We start from the raw sequence: 18,516 nt of genomic DNA on the forward strand, positions 1-18,516 counted from the left end.
ATATATATATATATATATATATATATAATAGCTAGACAGACAGATAGATGATAGACAGACAGATGGTATATAGATATATAGACAGATATTAAGATAGACTGACAGATGATTGATAGATAAATAATAGATAGATGACAGAGAGATATAGATAGATTATAGACAGACGATAGATATATAGAGATAGATGATAGAGATAAACAGATAGATAGATATACATATAGATAGATGATAGATAAATAGATATACAAATAGATAGATCTTTTATAGCTAGACAGACAGATGATAGACATACAGATGATAGATAGGTAGATATAGATATACAGATAGATAGACAGATAGATAGATAGATAGATAGATGATAAATAAATAGACAGATAGATGATAGATAGACAGACAGATAGATAATAGATAGATATATTCAGACATAGATAGGTAGATAGAGAAAGATAGATAGATGATAAATAAATAGACAAACAGATAGATAATAGATAGCTTGAAGTTTTTTCCTGAGAAAGTATCTTGGATAATCTTTCAAACATTTTTATTTTGCCTATTAGGCCTAAAGAGTTGGGCTAATTCTTCAGCGCTAGAACAATGAGCTGAGGGTATGAGGCTTCCTTTGCTGATCAAGAACAGAACTGAGCACTTTATGTAGATCTGTCCTTTCTAAAAGCTCCCCGACCAATCCTTCAGCCCTTCTTGGATCCATTCTGGCAATATAGAAAAAGACAAATACATAATGATGCATATGTTACAACTCATGGCTTTCTTAAAGGAAGCAAGGATTACAATTTGTGTTCCCCATCTCAGAGTAAACCTGACATGTATCTTTAGGTCTGGAGACTGTTGTGCATGTCTGATCAGGGTCTGCATTGTCTGGGGGTCTCTGATCAGGGTCTGTATTGTCTGGGGGTCTCTCTCTATTCTAGCTGAGAACACAGGATAGTCATGATTGTACTTACCTTTTGCAGCAGCTAGATTTGCTTCCTTTGCCTGCAAAAGTAGAATAACTCACAGGGAAAAGGAGCCAGGGTCAGGGCAAGGTCAGGGTCATGTGGCTGGTGACTAATTTCAGTATATGAAAATACAATTTTCACTTCATATCAGTTTCAGTATATAGAATATGGATTTCGATAGATAGATAAATAAATAGATAGATTCAGACATAGGCAGATAGATGATAGACAGACATGATAGACTGATAGATAGACAGATAGATAGACAGATAGATAGACAGATTCAGACATAGAGAGACAGATAGAGGTAAAGTGAATATGTTTTAATTAGAAAAAAAAGACAATGCTTTATTTGCATACAGTGTTTAATTTGATATAAATAAACCATATAATTTAAATCTCTTATTTTAATAATAGGATTATTTAGTTATAATTTAGGAAATGCCTGATAACGACAGACAGCCACACTATGGGGCCAATTTAACAAGCTGAGAATACAGCTGTTTCTGCGCGATCCTTCAGGCTTGTCAGAAATGTAAGTTAAAAATAAGCAATCTTAAGACCGCTGCTCCTTAACTCGTCCCCACCTCTGAGGCGGCGGACAGAAATCAGCACAATCAGATACGATCGGGTTGATTGACACCCCCTGCTAGTGGCCGATTGGTAGCGAAAGAGCAGGGGGCGGCATTGCACAAGCATTTCTCTAGAAATGCTTGTGCGATGATAAATGCCGACAGCGTATGCTGTCATAAATTTATCGCTGTGCGGCAGGCAAGATCCGATACAGCGGCTCATGTCCGCCCGCACATTGTTAAATCGGCCCCTATAACTTAAAGGGATAGGAAAGACAAAATTAAACTTGCATGATTCAGATAGAGCAAGTCATTTTAAGACACTTTTCAATTCACTTCTATTTTCAAATGTGCTTCGTTCTCTTTGTAACCCTTGTTGAAAAAGAATATGCACATATCCTACACTAGTGGGAGCTAGCTGCTGATTGGTTCCACCAAACATTTGTCTCTTGTGATTGGCTAACTAGATGTGTTCAGCTTGCTGCCAGTATTGCAATGCTGTATCTTAAGCAAAGGATAACAAGAGAACAAAGCAATTTAGATAATGGAAGTAAATTGGATTTTTTTTTTAAATTGTATGTTCTATCCAAAGCATGAAAGAAAATTTTGGGGTTTCCTGTCCCTTTAAGTAAAAATTACCTCTCTTCCTCCCATGCTTCTGCAATCTGCAGCTACACGTCTGCTCTCACTGCTGCTGTCAGCAGAATTTGTGCAGCAGTGGTGACTCTGGGAACAATATATAGGGGCCACATAAGATACCACAGTCAGAACTGGGGGGGGGGCACTAATAATTGTCACCACTAAATCATATATATATATATATATATATTACAGTACCTACTAAATCATATATATATATATATATTACGGTACCTACTAAATCATATATATATATTACAGTACCTACTAAATCATATATATATATATATATATATTACGGTACCTACTAAATCATATATATATATTACAGTACCTACTAAATCATATATATATATTACAGTACCTACTAAATCATATATATATATATATATATATATATATATTACGGTACCTACTAAATCATATATATATATTACAGTACCTACTAAATCATATATATATATATATATATTACGGTACCTACTAAATCATATATATATATTACAGTACCTACTAAATCATATATATATATATATATATATTACAGTACCTACTAAATCATATATATATATATATATATATTACAGTACCTACTAAATCATATATATATATATATATATATATATTACGGTACCTACTAAATCATATATATATATTACAGTACCTACTAAATCATATATATATATATATATATATATATATATATATATATATATTACGGTACCTACTAAATCATATATATATATATTACAGTACCTACTAAATCATATATATATATTACGGTACCTACTAAATCATATATATATATTACAGTACCTACTAAATCATATATATATATATATATATATTACGGTACCTACTAAATCATATATATATATTACAGTACCTACTAAATCATATATATATATATATATTACGGTACCTACTAAATCATATATATATATTACAGTACCTACTAAATCATATATATATATATTACGGTACCTACTAAATCATATATATATATTACAGTACCTACTAAATCATATATATATATTACGGTACCTACTAAATCACATATATATATATATTACGGTACCTACTAAATCATATATATATATTACAGTACCTACTAAATCATATATATATATATATATATTACGGTACCTACTAAACCTCTGCACTGTGCCATGTAAGACTCATTTATCAAGGTCATCATCTAGCAAAGCTTTATTTAAAAATTAAAGAAAGAAAAAAAAAACATGGTAGCCAGGCACAGGTTTCTGAACTACTCTGTATAAGCCGTGTAAGTATTTATTTATCTTTCATGATTCAGATAGGGCAGATATTTTTTGAACACCTTTCCAATGTACTTCTATTATCACATTTTCTTTATTCTCTTGGTATCCTTTATCAAAGGAGTGACAACGCACTAGTGTGAGGTAGCTGAACAAGAGGACTATATGTGTAGCCACCAATCAGCAGCTATCAATCAGTATTGCTTTGCTGCTCCTGAGCCTGCCTAGATTTGCTTTTCAACAAAGGATACCAAGGGAAGGGAGCAAATTATATAATAGAATCAAACTGGAAAGTTGTTTAAAACCACATGCTCTATTTAAATCATGTATGTGTCATTTTTACTTTATTGTCCCTTTAAGCAAGTTTTTTTACACACTTTTATAATCCCAAACTTGCTAATGTTATACACTGTATGGCAGATCAGCAAGTGGGCAATACATGGAAGCATTCTGCATTTAAACTCTCCTGTAGATAGATAGATAGATAGATAGACAGAGATAGACAAACAGATAGATAGATATACAGATAGATAATAGATAGATAGATAGATAGATAGATAGATAGATAGATATACATATAGACATATATATGATATACAGACAGATTGATGGTAGATAGACAGATAGATAAATAAATAGATAAAATGACAAACAGATGATAGGTAGATAAATAGATGATAGAGAGAAAGAGATAGATACACATATAGATAGACAATATATAGATATACAGATAGATAGATGATAGATAGATAGATATAAAAATAGATGGATATATGATAGCTAAACAGACAGACAGATGATAGAGAGATGATAGATAGATAGAGAGATGATAGATAGATAGATAGATAGATAGATGATAGATAGATGATAGAGAGATATATATACAGGTAGATATATATATAGATAGATGATAGATAAATTCATAGATATACAAATAGATAGATATATGATAGCTAGACAGATAGATGATGGACAGACAGATGATAGATAGATGATAGATAGATCAGACATAGTAAGACAAATAGATGTGGAACTTGAGGTAAAGTGAATATGTTTGTATTAGAAAAAAAAGACTATGCTTTATTTGCATACAGTGTTTAAAGGGACACTAAACCAAAAAAAAATATTTTATAATTCAAGTAGAGAATAAAATTTTAAACAACATTCCAATTTACTTCTATTATCTAATTTACTTATTTTTTATATATCCTTTGTTATAGAAATAGCAATGCACATGGGTGAGCCAATCACACGAGGCATCTATGTGCAGTCAGCAATCAGCAGCTAATGAGCCTATCTAGATATGCTTTTCAGCAAATAATATCGAGAATGAAGCAAATTAGAAAATAGAAGTAAATTAGAAAGTTGTTTAAAATTGCATACTCTTTCTGTATCATGAAATAATTTTTTTTTGGGTTTCATGTCCCTTTAATTTGATATAAATAAAGCCATATAATTTAAGTCTCTTATTTTAATAATAGGAATATTTAGTTATAATATAGGAAATAACTGATAATGACAGACAGCCACACTATGGGGCCAATTTAACAAGCTGTGAATGCAGCTGTTTCCGCAAGATCCTTCAGGCTCGTTGGAAATGTAAGTTAAAAAGAAGCGGTCTTAAGACCGATGCTCCTTAACTCGTCCTCCACATCTGAGGTGGCGAACAGCAATCAGCACGATCAGATACGATCGGGTTAATTGACACCCCCTGCTAGCAGCCGATTGGTAGGGAATGTGCAGGGGGTGGCATTGCACAAGCATTTCACTAGTACTGCTTGTGCAATGATATTTGCCGACAGCGTATGCTGTTGGAATTTATGGATGTGCGGCAGGCAAGATCCGATACAGCGGCTCATGTCCGCCTGCACATTGTTAAAAGGCCCCTATAACTTAAAGGGATAGGAAAGACAAAATTAAACTTGCATGATTCAGATAGAGCAAGTAATTGTAAGACACTTTTCAATTCACTTCTATTTTCAAATGTGCTTCGTTCTCTTGGTAACCCTTGTTGAAAAAGAATACGCACATATCCTACACGAGTGGGAGCTAGCTGCTGATTGGTTCCACCACACATTTGTCTCTTGTGATTGGCTAACTAGATGTGTTCAGCTAGCTGCCAGTAGTGCAATGCTGTTCCTTCAGCAAAGGATAACAAGAGAGCAAAGCAATTTTGATAATGGAAGTAAATTGGAATTTTTTTAAAATTGTATGTTCTATACAAATCATGAAAGAAAATGTTGGTGTTTCCTGTCCCTTTAAGTAAAAATTACCTCTCTTCCTCCCATGCTTCTGCAATCTGCAGCTACACGTCTGCTCTCACTGCTGCTGTCAGCAGAATTTGTGCAGCAGTGGTGACTCTGGGAACAATATATAGGGGCCACATAAGATACCACAGTCAGAACTGGGGGGGGGCACTAATAATTGTCACCACTAAATCATATATATATATATTACAGTACCTACTAAATCATATATATATATATATATTACGGTACCTACTAAATCATATATATATATTACAGTACCTACTAAATCATATATATATATATATATATATATATTACGGTACCTACTAAATCATATATATATATATATATATTACGGTACCTACTAAATCACATATATATATATATATATATATATATATTACGGTACCTACTAAATCACATATATATATATATATATATATATTACGGTACCTACTAAATCACATATATATATATATATATATATTACAGTACCTACTAAATCATATATATATATATTACGGTACCTACTAAATCACATATATATATATATATATTACGGTACCTACTAAATCACATATATATATATATATATATATTACGGTACCTACTAAACCTCTGCACTGTGCCATGTAAGACTCATTTATCAAGGTCATCATCTAGCAAAGCTTTATTTAAACATTAAAGAAAGAAAAAAAAAACATGGTAGCCAGGCACAGGTTTCTGAACTACTCTGTATAAGCCGTGTAAGTATTTATCTTTTATGATTCAGATAGCGCAGATATTTTTTTGAACAGCTTTCCAATGCACTTCTTTTTTCAAATTTTCTTTATTCTCTTGGTATCCTTTATCAAAGTAGTGACAATGCACTACTGTGAGCTAGCTGAACACATTGGATGAACCAATGACAGTAGGAAAATATGTGTAGCCACCAATCAGCAGCTATCAATCAGTATTGCTTTGCTGCCTGCCTAGATCTGCTTTTCAACAAAGGATAACAAGGGAAGGGAGAAAATTATATAATAGAATCAAAGTGGAAAGTTGTTTAAAACCACATGCTCTATTTAAATCATGTATGTGTCATTTTTACTTTATTGTCCCTTTAAGCAAGTTTTTTACACACTTTTATAATCCCAAACTTGCTAATGTTATACACTGTATGGCAGCAGATCAGCAAGTGGGCAATACATGGGAGCATTCTGCATTTAAACTCTCCTGTAGATAGATAGATAGATAGATAGATAGATAGATAGATAGATAGATAGATAGATAGATATATACTATATAGATATATACTGTATAGATAGATAGATAGATAGATAGATATATGTTAGATAAATAGATATACAGATAGATGATAATGATGCATATGTTAAAACTCATGGCTACCTTGAAAGAAGCAAGGATTAAAATGTGTGTCTTTATGTCTGGAGGCTGTTGTGCATGTCTGACCAGGGCCTGTATTGTCTGGGGGTCTCTCTCTATTCTAGCTGAGAACACAGGATAGTCATTATTGTACTCACCTAGGACTGCTTCCTTTGACTGCAAAACTAGACTCACAGGGAAAAGTAGCAATGAGCCAGGGTCAGGGCAAGGTCAGGGTCATGTGACTGATGACTAATTTCAGTATATGAAAATACAATTTTCACTCTTATCAGTTTCAGTATATAGTATATTGATTTCACTATATAGAAAATGTATTTCATTATATAAAATATGGATTTCACTATAGAATATGGATTTCATTTTATGATAAACATTTCTCACTATATGATGTAACCAATTCTATGGGCTCCTTGTACTAAATGGCGGGCGGACAGCTCCTCAACTCGCGAAGCTGTCCACCCGCCTTCGCTACCCACAGGCAGCAGATCTGTTGATCCGCTTTCCCGTATGTATCATTACACACTCATCGGAGTGTGTAATGCCCGCCCCTTCAATCGCGCGACCAATCACGCGACTGAAGGGGCTGTCAATCACCGAGAGCGAGCGTGCTCTCTGTGATTTTGCTGACCGATGCTTCTTACATTGCGGGAAGCAGGCTCGCATATGCGAACCTGCCCCGCAAAGGCTCCGGAGCAGCTTTCGCTGCTTCGTACATGGAGCCCTATGACAAAAACTATAAGCAAAGTTGAATTATTTTCACACACAATGCTAATGTTATACACTGTATGGCAGATCAGCAAGTGGTCAATACATGGAAGCATTCTGCATTTAAACTCTCCTGTAGATAGATAGATATACAGATAGATAGAGATAGACAAACATATAGATAGAAAGATATACAGATAGATAATAGATAGATAGATAGATAGATAGATATACATATAGATAGATATATGATAGACAGACAGATTGATGGTAGATAGACAGATAGATAAATAGATAGAGAGATAGATAGACAAACAGATGATAGGTAGATAGATAGATGATAGAGAGAAAGAGATAGATACACATATAGATAGACAATAGAAGATATACAGATAGATAGATGATAGATAAATAGATATAAAAATAGATGGATATATGATAGCTGGACAGACAGACAGATGATAGACTCAAAAATAGAAAGACAGACAGATAGATGATAGAGAGATGATAGATGATAGATAGATAGATAGATAGATAGATAGATAGATAGATAGATAGATAGATGATAGATAGATAGATGATAGAGAGATATATATACAGGTAGATATATATATAGATAGATGATAGATAAATTCATAGATATACAAATAGATAGATATATGATAGCTAGACAGATAGATGATGGACAGACAGATGATAGATAGATGATAGATAGATCAGACATAGTAAGACAAATAGATGTGGAACTTGAGGTAAAGTGAATATGTTTGTATTAGAAAAAAAAGACTATGCTTTATTTGCATACAGTGTTTAAAGGGACACTAAACCAAAAAAAATATTTTATAATTCAAGTAGAGAATAAAATTTTAAACAACATTCCAATTTACTTCTATTATCTAATTTGCTTAATTTTTTATATATCCTTTGTTGAAGAAATAGCAATGCACATGGGTGAGCCAATCACACAAGGCATCTATGTGCAGTCACCAATCAGCAGCTAACGAGCCTATCTAGATATGCTTTTCAGCAAATAATATCAAGAAAATGAAGTAAGTTAGAAAATAGAAGTAAATTAGAAAGTTGTTTAAAATTGCATATACTTTCTGTATCATGAAATAAAAAATTTGGGTTTCATGTCCCTTTAATTTGATATAAATAAAGCCATATAATTTAAGTCTCTTATTTTAATAATAGGAATATTTAGTTATAATTTAGGAAATAACTGATAATGACAGACAGCCACACTATGGGGCCAATTTAACAAGCTGTGAATGCAGCTGTTTCCGCAAGATCCTTCAGGCTCGTTGGAAATGTAAGTTAAAAAGAAGCGGTCTTAAGACCGATGCTCCTTAACTACCCAATCTAAAGGGTAGTAGATTCAGGAGTAATTTGAGGAAGCACTTCTTTACAGAAAGAGTGATTGATTTATGGAATAAACTTCCTCAAGAGGTAGTAGCAACAAACACTGTGGGGGACTTTAAAAATGCATGGGACAAGCATAGGGCTATCCTACGAACTAGATAAGTTTATACTGTTAGGTAAGGTGGGGCAGACTTGCTGGGCCTATGGCTCTTATCTGCCGTCAATATCTATGTTTCTATCTGAGGCGGCGAACAGCAATCAGCACGATCAGATTCGATCAGGTTGATTGACACCCCCTGCTAGCAGCCGATTGGTAGAGAATGTGCAGGGGGTTGCATTGCACAAGCATTTCACTAGTACTGCTTGTGCAATGATAAATGCCGACAGCGTATGCTGTCGGAATTTATGGATGTGCGGCAGGCAAGATCCGATACAGCGGCTCATGTCCGCCTGCACATTGTTAAATCGGCCCCTATAACTTAAAGGGATAGGAAAGACAAAATTAAACTTGCATGATTCAGATAGAGCAAGTAATTTTAAGACACTTTTCAATTCACTTCTATTTTCAAATGTGCTTTGTGCTCTTGGTATCCCTTGTTGAAAAAGAATACGCACATATCCTACACTAATGGGAGCTAGCAGCTGATTGGTTCCACCAAACATTTGTCTCTTGTGATTGGCTAACTAGATGTGTTCAGCTAGCTGCCAGCAGTGCAATGCTGTTTCTTCAGCAAAGGATAACAAGAGAACAAAGCAATTTTGTTAATGGAAGTTAATTGGAATTTGTATTTAAATTGTATGTTCTATACAAATCATGAAAGAAAATTTTGGTGTTTCCTGTCCCTTTAAGTAAAAATGACCTCTCTTCCTCCCATGCTTCTGCAATCTGCAGCTACACGTCTGCTCTCACTGCTGCCGTCAGCAGAATTTGTGCAGCAGTGGTGACTCTGGGAACTATATATAGGGGCCACATAAGATACCACAGTCAGAACTGGGGGGGCACTAATAATTTCACCACTAAATCATATATATATATTACTATTACGGTACCTAGTAAATCACATATATATATATATATATATATTACGGTACCTACTAAATCACATATATATATATATTACGGTACCTACTAAACCTCTGCACTGTGCCATGTAAGACTCATTTATCAAGGTCATCATCTAGCAAAGCTTTATTTAAAAATTAAAGAAAGAAAAAAAAAACATGGTAGCCAGGCACAGGTTTCTGAACTACTCTGTATAAGCCGTGTAAGTATTTATCTTTTATGATTCAGATAGGGCAGATATTTTTTTGAACAGCTTTTCAATGCACTTCTTTTTTCAAATTTTCTTTATTCTCTTGGTATCCTTTATCAAAGTAGTGACAATGCACTACTGTGAGCTAGCTGAACACATTGGATGGACCAATAACAGTAGGAAAATATGTGTAGCCAACAATCAGCAGCTATCAATCAGTATTGCTTTGCTGCTCATGAGCCTGAATAGATCTGCTTTTCAACAAAGGATAACAAGGGAAGGGAGAAAATTATAGAATAGAATCAAGGTGGAAAGTTGTTTAAAACCACATGCTCAATTTAAATCATGAATGTGCAATTTTTAGTTTATTGTCCCTTTAAGCAAGTTTTTTTACACACTTTTATAATCCCAAACTTCCTAATGTTATACACTGTATGGCAGATCAGCAAGTGGGCAATACATGGGAGCATTCTGCATTTAAACACTTGTATAGATATATTGACACATAAAGTAGATAGATAGAGCTAGATGATAGATAGATAGATAGATAGATAGATGATAGATACCAGATATGTTAGATAAATAGATATACAGATAGATGATAATGATGCATATGTTAAAACTCATGGCTACCTTGAAAGAAGCAAGGATTAAAATGTGTGTCTTTATGTCTGGAGGCTGTTGTGCATGTCTGATCAGGGCCTGTATTGTCTGGGGGTCTCCCTCTATTCTAGCTAAGAACACAGGATAGTCATTATTGTACTCACCTAGGACTGCTTCCTTTGACTGCAAAACTAGACTCACAGGGAAAAGTAGCAATGAGCCAGGGTCAGGGCAAGGTCAGGGTCATGTGACTGATGACTAATTTCAGTATATGAAAATACAATTTTCACTCTATCAGTTTCAGTATATAGTATATTGATTTCACTATATAGAATATGTATTTCATTATATAAAATATGGTTTTCACTATATAGAATATGGATTTCACTACATAGAATATGCATTTCCTTATATGACATGGATTTCAGCACATGATATATGGATTTCATTATATGATATATTCTTTTCACTATATAGTATATGAATTTCATTATATGACATATATTTCAGTATATGACATGGATTTCAATATATGAAATATTGATTTCAGTATATGAAATATTGATTTCAGTATATGATATATGCATTTCAGTATGACATATATTTCAGTATATGACATGGATTTCAATATATGAAATATTGATTTCAGTATATGAAATATTGATTTCAGTATATGATATATGCATTTCAGTATATTATATATGGATTTCATTATATAGCATAGACATTTCAGTATATGACATATGTATTTCAGTATACAGCATATGGTTTTCAGTATATGGTATGTGGATTTCATTATATAGGATATACATTTCAGTATATGACATTGATTTCAGTATATGCCATGCAATTCAGTATATAACATATCGATTTCACTATATGGCATATGGGTTTCATTCTGTGATATATTGATTTCAGTATATAATATATTCATTTCAGTATATAGTATATCAATTTCATTATATGATACATGGATTTCAGTATATGACATATGGATTTCACTATATAAAATATGCATTTCATTATATGATAAACATTTCTCACTATATGATGTAAACGATTCTGTGACGAACGCAAAGTATAAGCAAAGCTGAATTATGTCCCTAACGGCCCCTCATACAGAAGTGCAATAGCATTTTGTCACTCATCAAATTTTATTATTCAATAAAATTAAAGCAGTGTTCTCTTTAATTGGAATCTACCAAGATGCCTAAAAAAGTTGCAAGAAGAATGATTTCAGCTTCCAGCAGCAGCAGTCAACAGCAGCAAAAGCTAATGGAGACCAATAATGATGCAGTTGAAGTAGTTAAAGAAAACAATGTTTCCGGAACCACACGCAGTGGTCGTCAAACAATGGCAATTCATGCCTTTTTGAAGAAAAAAAATCCCCCAATTGTATCTGAACATGCAGAGCAGCAGTGCTCGCAGGAAGCAGCATTAGAAAAATCCACTTCTATTAATGAATTATCCAGAGACCCAGCAGGTGATAATGGAGTTGATCTTGAAATAACTATGGAAACATCCGGAAGGAATAGCAGCAGCAGTAGCAGCATCTCTGTAGAAAATGAAAATAATTCTGAATTGGAATTTGAAGATTGTTTATCTGAAGGATCTGTGTATACTCCAACTCTTCATTGTGATTCTGATGATTCAGATTGCAGTACCATTTAGGAACAAAATCCACCTTGCACCATCACCTCTACGTATCCACTGTTCCAAAAGCATCTCAAACGTGCTATTCCATCCAAAGAGTCACCAATGTTGTAGTCACAGTCAGATAGAATTCATTCTAATGCCAACGGGTCCAAACAAAGAAAAAATCCCACAATTGAACCACTAGATGCTACACCACCACAAGTTGCAACTTGTGAAATAAGAGCAGCTGGTGCTGCTGTAATGGAAATTCCATCATCATCATCCATTACGACTCCCAGATCACGTAGTAGTGCAGTAGGTGGTAGTGTAGTTTGGAATTTTTATTCTGTCGATAAACTAGATCAAAGTAAAGCAACATGTAAAATATGTAATAAAAAAATAATTCAAGGAAAAGCAGGAAGTAATTTGGGAACCACTTCCTTGCGGTCTCATATGAATAGTAGACACAAAGTGATATGGGACAGATATTTAAATAAAAATGTTGCTTTATCCACAGAAAGAAATACTAATGTTATGCTACCACCTACTGCCAATGATGATGGCTTTAATAACACCAGTAGAAGTTCATGCAGCAGCAACAATCAACTTTTATCAAATTTATTGCCAATTTCTGGGAGTACAGCAGTGTCTAAGCGGCAGAGTACTTTACAAGTTGTGAAATAAGAGCAGCTGGTGCTGCTGTAATGGAAATTCCATCATCATCATCCATTACGACTCCCAGATCACGTAGTAGTGCAGTAGGTGGTAGTGTAGTTTGGAATTTTTATTCTGTCGATAAACTAGATCAAAGTAAAGCAACATGTAAAATATGTAATAAAAAAATAAGTCAAGGAAAAGCAGGAAGTAATTTGGGAACCACTTCCTTGCGGTCTCATATGAATAGGAGACACAAAGTGATATGGGACGGATATTTAAATAAAAATGTTGCTTTATCCACAGAAAGAAATACTAATGTTATGCTACCACCTACTGCCAATGATGATGGCTTTAATAACACCAGTAGAAGTTCATGCAGCAGCAGCAATCAACTTTTATCAAATTTATTGCCAATTTCTGGGAGTACAGCAGTGTCTAAGCGGCAGAGTACTTTACAAGTTGCTTTTGAAAGTGGTCAAAAATATCCCCCAAACCATGAACGTGTTCGCCAAATTAATTTTAAAGTTGCAAAAATGCTTGCAATCGATATGCTTCCTTTTAATTTTGTTGAAGGTCAAGGCTTTCAGGAATTAATGCAAACAGTGGTTCCCCGTTGGCAAACCCCGAGGCATCATTATTTTTCACGAAAAGGTGTTCCCGAAATTCATAAACTTGTTTTACAAAATGTTGGCAAACAATTAGAAATGTCAGAGTGTAACAAAGTTCATATTACAACTGACATGTGGACAAGTCCACAGGGTGCAGACTAAATGACTGTGACTGCACATTGGGTATCATTTGTTGTAAGTAATGACTGTAATGAGTATGTTTCCTCAAGGCCAATGTGACACATATCTTATTGTAAGCATGCAACACTGTGCATGAATAGTTTTGAACGAAAGAATCACAATGCAGCTAATATTCTTGATAAGCTGAATGAAGTAATAAATGATTGTTTTTTGCCACGCAGCCTCACGGTTGGCTTTGTGTCTTCAGACAATGGCTCTAACATTGTTTGTACACTCAGGAATGGACAAATGATACATGTGCCTTGTTTTGCACATATATTAAATTTGGTTGTTAACAAATTTCTTTCAGATTCAACACATATTCATGACATGTTGAATGCTTCACGAAAGATATGCTCGCATTTCCACCGTTCATACCATGCCCAAAATTCGTTACTAACATTACAAGAAAATAATAATTTGACACGCCATCAACTCATGATGTTTCTACGCAATGGAATAGCACGTTTGACATGCTTCAACGCCTTTATGAACAACGAAAGGCAATAATTGAATACCTTATGACTTTAAGAAAAACATTAGATGGAGTCCATTTGACTTCGGCACAGAGGCATCTTATGAATGATGTGTGCAAGGTTCTTCAGCCGTTTAAAGAGGCAACATTAATGGTAAGTGAACAAGATGCAAGCCTTAGTCAGGTCCTTCCATTAATTTCGCTTCTTGAAACTAGACTGAGTTCCTTGCATCAAGTACAAGATAACTGTCTATCTGATGAAGATGAAGATGATGATGATATAGAGTTGTTTGATCTTGCTCAGCTTGCAAGAAAATTAATTATTTGTTTGTTGAAAGATCCAAGGATCATCTCCATCAAAAAAAAGAGATGAGTACCTTCTTGCTACTCTTTTGGACCCACGTTTTAAAGGTCCGATGTATAATTTTGTAGAGGGAAAAGAACATACGGTTGAGAGATGCAAGGAAGTACTCATCTCCAAAGTCAAGCAAGAAATTGAAATTAATCGGCGAGCAAACTCAAACAACTCTACAAAGAAATCTAGCAGCAGTTGCACTGGTAGTGGTCGGCCTTCTTTCCCAGATTGTAACAGTTCTGAGTCTGACTCAATATCTGACAATTCAGTGTGCGGAGGTAATTCCACTAACTCATTGTGGGGTCTTTTTGGCAAATATGGCATTATGGCTACAGGTCAAGATGCAAGATTACATGAAGACAATCAGTGTTCTTCAGTGCAAATGGTAACTGCATATATGTTGGATAACACTTTTATCGAGCCTCGTTCTGACCCACTTAGTTACTGGAAAGCCAAAAAAATATTATGGCCTGAATTGTCACATATTGCAGTTCAATATTTAAGTTGTCCCCCAACGAGTGTTCAGTCAGAGCGTGTGTTAAGTGCTGCTGGTAGTGTTGTGACTGATCAATGAAATAGACTATCTAGTGTAAATGTTGACCGTTTAACATTTATCAAAATGAATCAACACTGGATACCAGAACAACATCAGTTGGAGGCTATCAGACAAAACACTACCGGCAGCAGTGATATAGACGATGAACCTTCAGAACAAAGACCAATTGTGTTTGAGGTGGATACAAATATGTAAACCTCCCCCAAATTATTTTTTTAAAAGGATATAAAACCTAAAAATATTTTTTTATAAATCAAATTATAAAAGAGAATTATTATTTTTTATGTCCTTTAACTGCTTCCTCGGCTGGCCTACCTACCTACTGCTACTGCTGCTGGATTTCGAATCAGATAGACAGTGTCTTGTACTACTAGAATTTAATGTTATATGATATTCGGCATTCATAATCTACAGTTGATGTTGCTACTGCTGCTGCTATTTCTGCAAATTATAGTATTTCTTTTGTAAAAAAGAACATGAAAAATCTACCATTCACCACCTTGTGAATATTAAAAAAATGGCGCAAAACATGGGTTTCTTTAAAGAAGAGGACTTCTCCTGCTGAATGCTCCACAAGCTCTCTAAGGTAGGAAAGTGGTTATAAAGATAATTTAACTTTTAAATTATTTGTTGTCTACTGTTTTATTTACTTAAAGAACCTGTTTTATTTTTCCTGTTTTATTTTTTGCTATTATACAGGATCCTTTCAGAATTCTAAAGCCGGGCCCGGCCCTTATTTGACTGTGTATTTAATAACAGCTGTTGCTGCTGAGAGTTGGTACAATTTTCTAAAAGGAATTTTCCATCTCTGAAAGGTATATAGTTATTAGTATTGCATACCCCTTTAATTCATTGACTTTCTTTTACATAGGTTTGCATGTTATTTTTGTGTATTGTTTACTTAATTAATCTCTGTTTTTTTTTTTTTTATGCAGTATCCTTTCAGAATTCTAAAGCCGGCCCTTATTTGACTGTGTATTTAATAACTGCTGTTGCTGCTGCTGCGAGTTGGTACAATTTTCTAAAAGGAATTCTCCATCTCTGAAAGGTATATAGTTATTAGTATTGCATACCCCTTTAATGCATTGGCTTTCTTTTACATAGGTTTGCATGTGTTATTTTTGTGTACTGTTTACTTAATGAATCACTGTGTTTTTCTTTTTTATACAGGATCCTTTCAGAATTCGAAAGTCGGCCCTTATTTGACTATGTATTTAATAATTACTGTTTTTGCTGCTGCTGAGACTTGGTACAATTTTCTAAAAGGCATTTTCCATCTCTGAAAGGTAATAATATAGTTATTAGTATTGCACACCGCTTTAATGCATTGTCTTTCTTTTACATAGGTTTGCATGTTATTTTTGTGTACTGTTTACTTAATGAATCTCTGTGTTTTTCTTTTTTATACAGGATCCTTTCAGAATTCTTAAGCCGGCCCTTATTTGACTGTGTATTTAATAATTGCTGCTTTTGCTGCTGCTGAGAGTTGGTTCATTTTTCTAAAAGGCATTTTCCATCTCTGAAAGGTAATACTATAGTTATTACTATTGCATAGTGCATACCCCTTTAATGCATTAGCTTTCTTTTACACAGGTTTGCATGTTATTTTTGTTTACTGTTTACTTAATGAATCTCTTTTTTTTTCTTTTTTATACAGGATCCTTTCAGAATTCTAAAGCCGGCCCTTATTTGACTGTGTATTTAATAACTGCTGTTGCTGCTGCTGCTGCGAGTTGGTACAATTTTCTAAAAGGAATTCTCCATCTCTGAAAGGTATATAGTTATTAGTATTGCATACCCCTTTAATGCATTGGCTTTCTTTTACATAGGTTTGCATGTGTTATTTTTGTGTACTGTTTACTTAATGAATCACTGTGTTTTTCTTTTTTATACAGGATCCTTTCAGAATTCTAAAGTCGGCCCACATTTGACTGTGTATTTAATAATAACTGTTGCTGCTGCTGAGAGTTGGTACAATTTTCTAAAAGGCATTTTCCATCTCTGAAAGGTAATAATATAGTTATTAGTATTGCACACCCCATTAATGCATTGGCTTTCTTTTACATAGGATTTGCATGTGTTATTTTTGTGTACTGTTTACTTAATGAATCTCTGTGTTTTTCTTTATTATACAGGATGCTTTTAGAATACTAAAGCCAGCCCTTATTTGACTGTGTATTTAATAATTACTGTTTTTGCTGTTGCTGAGAGTTGGTACAATTTTCTAAAAGGCATTTTCCATCTCTGAAAGGTAATAATATAATTATTAGTATTGCATACCCCTTTAATGCATTGGCTTTCTTTTACATAGGTTTGCATGTTATTTTTGTGTACTGTTTACTTAATGAATCTCTGTGTTTTTCTTTTTTATACAGGATCCTTTCAGAATTCTAAAGCCGGCCCTTATTTGACTGTGTATTTAATAACTCCTGTTGCTGCTGATACGAGTTGGTACAATTTTCTAAAAGGCCTTTTCCATCTCTGAAAGGTAATAATATAGTTATTACTATTGCATACCCCTTTAATGCATTACCTTTCTTTTACATAGGTTTGCATGTTATTTTTGTTTACTGTTTACTTAATGAATCTCTTTTTTTTTTATACAGGATCCTTTCAGAATTCTAAAGCCGGCCCTTATTTGACTGTGTATTTAATTATAACTGTTGCTGCTGCTGAGAGTTTTATCTCAACAAATTTCACCTTTTTGAATATTATAATAGACTAAAAAACATTACTTTCGGATTTTTTTTTTCTTTTTCAAAGTTAGAATTTTTTTTTTTTTGTGGCCACTAATTTCTATACAAGGTATAGATTTTCTTAATCTTACAATAAAATTAAGTTTGACACAAGAGCTGTGGGTGAGACAGAGGCTAAAGGCAAGCGTGACTGATTTGATTATCTTCAATGAACAAAAATTTGTCAATAAAATTATCAATAGTTGTTTTGTTTTACTTTAGAGAAAATATGTCTAAAGATTTCTTGTCTACAAGAAAAAAAAGGAACCAACTTGTAACTGGTTCATCTCTGTGCTGTGTGACTGTCTGAGAA

General features: G+C 33.8%; 1 long non-coding RNA gene across 1 annotated transcript; it reads left to right on the forward strand.

The window, feature by feature from the left end:
• The first annotated feature begins 16,215 nt into the window (after positions 1-16,215).
• Positions 16,216-16,655, forward strand: LOC128641185 (uncharacterized). Its single transcript, XR_008399450.1, has 3 exons — positions 16,216-16,283; positions 16,404-16,516; positions 16,639-16,655. It is a non-coding gene; the product is annotated as an uncharacterized LOC128641185 (long non-coding RNA).
• The last annotated feature ends 1,861 nt before the right edge of the window (positions 16,656-18,516 follow it).

The sequence above is a fragment of the Bombina bombina genome, chromosome 10 (genome assembly GCF_027579735.1).
Source record: "Bombina bombina isolate aBomBom1 chromosome 10, aBomBom1.pri, whole genome shotgun sequence".
Taxonomy (NCBI): Eukaryota; Metazoa; Chordata; class Amphibia; order Anura; family Bombinatoridae; genus Bombina; species Bombina bombina.